We start from the raw sequence: 7,281 nt of genomic DNA, 5'->3' as shown, positions 1-7,281 counted from the left end.
CCTATAGCGCTCATGGGAAGAGAGTTCACTTGTGTCAGTAATGACTCATAAAATTTCGATCTCTGTTTAGGCCACCGCTAAGTGTCCCGAACAGTTGCATAAATTTGTATTCATGCAACCGTCTCTCTTTCGGTGATTACCTTTGTGTATGGCAACCTTCAGATCGTTCATCTTATGGCCAGAGTCATAGAAATGTTCGCCAACAGGACTCTCTCTTGTTCCGCGTGTGATGAGGTGGCGTTGCAGGTTCATTCCTCCAGACAACCGGGACCGCTATGGGTACTCGAATGGCACCACAGTATGCCAACCTGTTCTGCGCAAAACTGGAAAGTGACTTTCTTTCCACCTGTCACTTGAAACCCCTTACATACCTTCGCTACATCGATGACATCCTCCTGATTTGGGCCTCTGGCGAAAAGGACCTCCTACAGTTCTATGACAACTTAAATACGTTCCACCCGACCATCAACCTCAAACTCCCCCATTCCCCGGATGAAGTACATTTCCTAGACACCACCATTACTATAAAGAACAACCAACTACAGACTTCTGTATAACGCAAACCTACAGACAGAGCCAGCTATTTGAGGGACAACAGCTTCCACCCGACACACACCAAACATGCAACCATCTACAGTCAAGCCATACGATACAACCGGATATGCTCCGACACAGCAGACAGAGACCAGCGGATTAAAGCCTTGAGATCAGACTTTATAAACCGTGGATATAACCACAGAATTGTAGACCAGCAAATTCACAAAGCCACCAGAATACCAAGAAGTGATCGCCTTGAATACAAACAGAAGGAGACAAGCGACAGGGTACCTTTGGTGGTCACACATAACCCACACCTAGGAGCCCTACGCAAGATCGCCAGGAAACTACAACCCATCCTCCAGGAAGATACAAGACTGCAACAGGTCTTCCCTGAAGCACCCTTATTATCATACAGACAACCCCATAATCTCAAGAATATTATGGTGAGGAGTAAAGTATTCAGCAGTACAACTGAATGCGGGACAAAACCATGCCAGGATCCAAGATGCAAAACCTGCGCAATGCTCTACACAGCGGACACAATACAAATACCACACAGGAATCGGGAATACAAAATCAGAGGAAGGTTCACCTGTTCCTCCAGCAATGTCGTGTACCTCATCATGTGCATGAAATGCCCAGGGGGCTGCTACTACATAGGTGAGACAGGGCAGGGGCTAAACAAGAGAATGAACCTGCATCGCCACAACATCACACGCGGAACAAGAGACAGTCCTGTTGGCGAACATTTCTCAGACTCTGGTCTTACCGCATATCTTCAAAAGCCAATAAAGTAAACTTCACTCCCAGACAGATCATTGTGCTAACTAGAACTCGTTAGTAATAATGATAAGCAAAACAAGTATTCCTTCTAAGGCTAAGGCCCCAGTGCGCGTGGCGGGTGCCTGGCGGTGCTAGTTATCAGAATCAGTGCGAACTGGTGGACTCCAGGCAGCGCGCGATGGGGAGGTGGTACAGGGGCATCACGCGGCTGGTTCGCCCTCATTGGCTGAACCGCCACCGTGACCAGCGCTCTTGGGCCTACCAGGCCTGATGGGAAGTCACTTACATGTGACAGACGCCTCTTTGCTGCCGCCCTCCTTCTCCTCCCAAATCACGACGTAAAATGACGCCACGGACGTTACCAACGCAACGTCACATAGTGTCTCGTTGCCATGGCAACGTGGTGGGCGCCATCAAATGATGTTGCGTTACCATGGCAATGCGACACCGTGAAACGTCAGGCTGGTGGCATGACGCCGCGATTCGGAAGGACGGCGGCAGCCCGCCACATGTAAGTGCCTAGGAGCGGCGGATCTTGAAATCCGCTGCTGTCGTTTTAGGTAACGGGACGTCATAAACCCTAATTTAGCAGAGCTCTCTGGGAGGTTATTCATTCGTATAGGACATTTGGTCGCGGCGAACGGCGCTGGACACTTGGCAGCCAGGACATTTAGCTGTGCACCTGCCGGGGGTATGTAACCCTTAACTTACCTCCAACAACCAAATGGCGGTGGGACAAATGGCCACATTTAACTGTCCCACAGCGGCTAAATAGCGGCGATAAGAGTCCCATTCCGTTATTCATTAAACTATGATACTGTATAGTTCTAACAGTAGCACTACTGCACGGAAACGCCCACTGGGAGTGTCCATGCGATTGGTGCACAATCAGCACAAAAAGGAGCCATATTGATTTCCCCTCCGGGGACCCTCTGCTTCCCGAGATAATTACTGCTGCCGGAACACCACGTTTCTTAAATCACCCGCAGCACGGTAGGAAGCTGAGTCGGGGATGCTACCGGGGGCAAATTTAATGAAATAGTTATACATGTAGGATTTTTTTTTTTTTTTAATGGTGTCAATAACTTACATTTAATCAATTAAAGATGCTGGAGCCACATTAAAAGGTTTTTGTTTCTTTTTCAAATTTGACAGAACAGAAAAGAGATCCATTTAAAAGATAATAATCCTATTGTTTTCCAAGCTATTAAGAATTCAAGCAGCAGACTCACGCAGAAAAATACATTTAATTGTAACGGGATTCGAACTGGAGGTGAACCAGTTCCAGGGACCTCCCCCCTGGTTACAGAGGGAATCCAGCGACCTCCCCCCCCCCCCCTCCCCGGTTACGGAGGGGAATCCAGCGACCTCCACCTCCCCCCCCCTCCCCGGTTACGGAGGGGAATCCAGGGACGTTCCCCCGGTTACGGAGGGAAATCCAGGGACGTTCCCCCGGTTACGGAGGGAAATCCAGGAACGTTCCCCCGGTTACGGAGGGAAATCCAGGGACGTTCCCCCGGTTACGGAGGGAAATCCAGGGACGTTCCCCCGGTTACGGAGGGAAATCCAGGAACGTTCCCCCGGTTACGGAGGGAATCCAGGGACGTTCCCCCGGTTACGGAGGGAATCCAGGGACGTTCCCCCGGTTACGGAGGGGAATCCAGGGACCTCCCCCTGGTTACAGAGGGAATCCAGCGACCTCCCCCTCCCCCCTCCCCGGTTACGGAGGGAAATCCAGGGACGTTCCCCCGGTTACGGAGGGAAATCCAGGGACGTTCCCCCGGTTACGGAGGGGAATCCAGGGACGTTCCCCCGGTTACGGGGGGAATCCAGGGACCTCCCCCCGGTTACGGAGGGAATCCAGGGACCTCCCCCCGGTGACGGAGGGAATCCAGGGACCTCCCCCCGGTGACGGAGGGAATCCAGGGACCTCCCCCCGGTTACGGAGGGAATCCAGGGACCTCCCATGGTTACGGAGGGAATCCAGGGACCTCCCATGGTTACGGAGGGAATCCAGGGACCTCCCATGGTTACGGAGGGAATCCAGGGACCTCCCATGGTTACGGAGGGAATCCAGGGACCTCCCATGGTTACGGAGATACTTACAGTTTTCAGAGCACTGTCTTGTTTTCTTTTTAAGATCATATAGGAGGCCGCAACGTCATCCATTGCTGCTTCCTATTGCCATGCGTGTGGTGGGCATTTTGGATTTCCCAGGATTGGAGGAGAACGTTGTTGCCCAAAACTGTAAGTAATGATGTCGAGGGGGGGGGGGGGGGCGGTCTGGAGCTCAAAAAAGGGCAATTCCGATCCAGGGTTCAAATCCCGATAAAAATAAAAAGAGGGGGAAAAAAAAACAAAGCAGCCAGTATTGCTACTTTAACCCTTTGGATACCCCAAGATGTAGCTACAACGTAATAGGATCTGGCACCCCAGGGGTTCCCCATGACGCAGTGAATACAGTACGTCATGCCCTTAAGAGAGTGTGCATTTTTTACGGGAAATCGCGTCTTGCGAGATCTGTAATGCAGGGAGATGGAACTCCTCCCCTACTCTTCCGTTTCCGGGTCAAAGGGTGTCATGATCACGTGATCACCATTTTTGCCGGACGGTGTCTGACCAAAGTGAATAATGGCAGTGGCACGTTTACTAGGCTAAACGTGGGCGATTCAGACATTTAATAAAACAAGACCACAAATAATATCTCCAGAACACAATTAGAAGATGTAATATGGTGGCATTGGTAAATACAACTGAAACATTACTTAACAATGACAAAAAGATTGATTTCTGATTGCGAGTAGCCTTCATTTGGCCTTTAGGAGCGTATATTGTAATACATCATTTACAATGACGGAGAAATAAAGTAACTCGTCTTATGGAATTGGACAGTGGATTTTGAACTGAGTCTTTGACTCCCACTTCAAAGACACCGACAATAGTGTCACCTTGTTTGGATGCAGGTACGAAGAAAAGCAGACATTTCTGTATTATTATCCATTTATAATAATTACGCAGATCTGATAAAAGATATCGCAAATGACTGAATCCAGTCAGGCTCACAGAGCCACGGTATTCACCAACAAGACAAAGCAATTTAGTAGCCACGTAAGTGGGATGACTTGGGACAAAGCACCACACTTTATTTACAGGGAGGAGTGGCTCAGTGAGTAAAGACACTGACTGGCACTGAGTTTCAAGCATGGGGAACCCCTGTTTAATTCCCGGTGTCGGCTCCTTGTGACCTTGGGCAAGTGGCTTTATCTCCATGTGCCTCAGGCACCAAAAACATAGATTGTAAGCTCTACAGGGCAGGGTCCTGTGCCTGCAAAATGTCTCTGTATAGCGCTGCGTAAAAAACTAGCAGCGCTATACAAGAACATGCTATTATTATTATTATTACACACCAACTATTTTTTTAAATGGCTAATATAAGTATTGTTTAATCATTTTAAAAAATAGTGCCTATGAAGCTTACTAAAGGATGAGGCTGTCCCAAGTATCACTTTTTTTTTTTTTTTACTACGTGGCCAATGTGATTCTATATCTTATTTTAAACAGAACTATTGCATGGGTAGTAATAAAGCTTGATTTAAAAAGTATTGGTACTGGGCCTTTTTATTGAGGGCGGGAGGGAGGTGTCTGCCAGATCACATTTTCAAAAAGTTTATAGCAAATAAAAATATCGCTTATGAGCACATTCACATTATCTCTTAGCATACAGTGCTTCCACTTCAGCCAGGGATTCTGGGTAATGACATGCAAATGAGCACTCAGTGTGTCACTTTTAGCTTCTTGTCCATTTTAACATGGGACCCCTACAAGCTTATGCCTGCCGTATTACATAGATTATTCAGCCTAGCCTGGGTTATAGAAGTGCAGGGCCAGTAAACCTACATCACCGTGATAAAGAGCTAACGCTTGAAACATGTAGGTGGAGGCTTTTTTTTGCCGGTGTATGCTGTATGTATCCATGCTGCTAATAAATTGGCTTTATTTTTCACTTTGGGAACGCTCTCCCTGCTTTTTTGATCATTTCTACCTGCTGGAAAGTAGTGCTTTGTCTTTTTTGGTTCCTGCATTTGAATTAAGACATCAGCACACCTGTACGTTAATCATCACCCAAGGATGCTGCACTACATGTGAGTCCTTGAGAATTATCTCTCTTCTACCATTCACACTATATTATTTCATATACAGTATGTGTCTGGACACTTTATTGTGTGTATACCTTACTACAGTGCCATGTGGGATACTACCAGTTGATTGGTTTCATAGGAGATTACCTAATCTATTGATACCTTAAGGGTACTCCAGCTAAAGGATTCTAATTATCTTTATTGCATATACTTGCTCACGCACAATTTGCACAATTTGCTCATTGCACAATTTGTTTATCAAACCTACACACAGACAGCTTTTTCACGCATTTGGGTATTATCACTGTTATCTTGGTTTATGCAATGCATAGGTAGTACAGACAGAACTTAAATATATTTAATAGATATTATTTTCCTGGCTACTCCTGCTCTGGAAGAGCTCACGTTGATCAACGTGCTAATTAGAACTAGTAAATGTCTGGTGTTTGAGAAGTAGACAAGTTGGGTGCTAATAAATAGAAACAGAAGTAAAGTTAAGGTTGCTGAATGCATTCTTGCACAATATTGGGCTAATGTTACAACATTGCACATTGTTAGAATAGCTACACAGCTGATCACACAAACTCAAAACAAAGATAACTGTACAATTGAGTAACATTTCTTACTAATGATGCACAAATGACAGAACTTCCTGTACAATTACCTCTAGAAACCATTTTTTAAGTGCTGGACAGGAGGCAGCGAAACGCTAACCCTGTCAGATTTTTTTTTTGCTAAATACTTCTTTAAGATAAGATCCTTCGTCCAGGTGGCGACTGTTGTATCAAAAGGGGTGTAATTACTGAAGGATGCTTTATATGTACGTTAAGAACATTGTTTGAAAAATATACACACAACTACATCCACAAAACCAAAAATATATTATATACACACAAACACACCATATGGACTTGCTAATCCCTATTCGCTACATACACAGACATCTACAATTGTTTTAATTATATACATATATAATCAGACTTCATTCCCAACTCGTATTTCTTACATGCATATTATATACACACACACACACACACACACACACATATTGTAAAGCTGTAATTCTGCTTGCATTGTTTGAACATACATTGTACACTATATATATTTATTTGAAACAAGTTTTTTTTTTTCTAAGTGTGTGTACATAAACATAGCTATTATCGAGATGTTGTACACAGCCAGGGAACCATCTTCCAAGCCAAGACAAATCAACTAGGTCACTTCCCCCAAACAAAGGGTCTCAGCAATGAGTTAGTGTGTCTCTCACCTCCTGGGATGGTTTCTCAGCTGCACTGTGTCCATCCTTCCACCTGCTGACTGTTCTGCTGTCTACACACCGCCACTGATCCAATGTCACAGAGCAGGACAGAGCACGGAGCCCCCTCACTGTGCTGTGTGCATGAGCTGCGATGTGCTGCTGTGTGCATGAGCTGCGATGCGATGCGATGTGCTGCTGCTGCTGGCTCACACTGGTGATGCTGCTCACACTGGTGATGGTGGTGCTGCTGATCACACTCCTGGTGCTCACATTGCAGCTCAGAGCCTGTGGTTTTATTATCGCTTCGTTTCCTAGCAGTCTCAAGACTTGACACCAGCTTCAAAAGCAAACGGAAGCAGGAACAGGAAGCTGAGAGTCTGTAGAGAGAAAGAGGCATGTGTAAGGGTTGTGCAATGGTGAGCAGTACACTACATACCGATCATCACTATACTGAGATCATGGTCAGTGTCTAAAGAGCAACTCACAAGAAGGGAGAATATTTACACTTAGACCATAAGGACTCAAAATATTAAAGATCAGTTCACAATAAGGCAAATATAT

General features: G+C 45.9%; 1 long non-coding RNA gene across 1 annotated transcript in view; it reads right to left on the bottom strand.

Annotated features, from left to right (window-relative positions):
* Positions 1–7,081, bottom strand: part of LOC142483477 (uncharacterized) — a 16,072-nt gene extending 8,991 nt beyond the window's left edge. The window contains exon 1 of the long non-coding RNA XR_012797345.1: positions 6,730–7,081. This is a non-coding gene — a long non-coding RNA (uncharacterized LOC142483477). The remainder of the gene's footprint in view (positions 1–6,729) is intronic.
* Between the last annotated feature and the right edge of the window lie 200 nt (positions 7,082–7,281).

This window comes from Ascaphus truei, unplaced genomic scaffold (genome assembly GCF_040206685.1).
Source record: "Ascaphus truei isolate aAscTru1 unplaced genomic scaffold, aAscTru1.hap1 HAP1_SCAFFOLD_3264, whole genome shotgun sequence".
Classification (NCBI taxonomy): domain Eukaryota; kingdom Metazoa; phylum Chordata; class Amphibia; order Anura; family Ascaphidae; genus Ascaphus; species Ascaphus truei.
The sequence above is the reverse complement of the archived record's forward strand: the minus strand, read 5'-3'. Positions and strand labels throughout refer to the sequence as shown.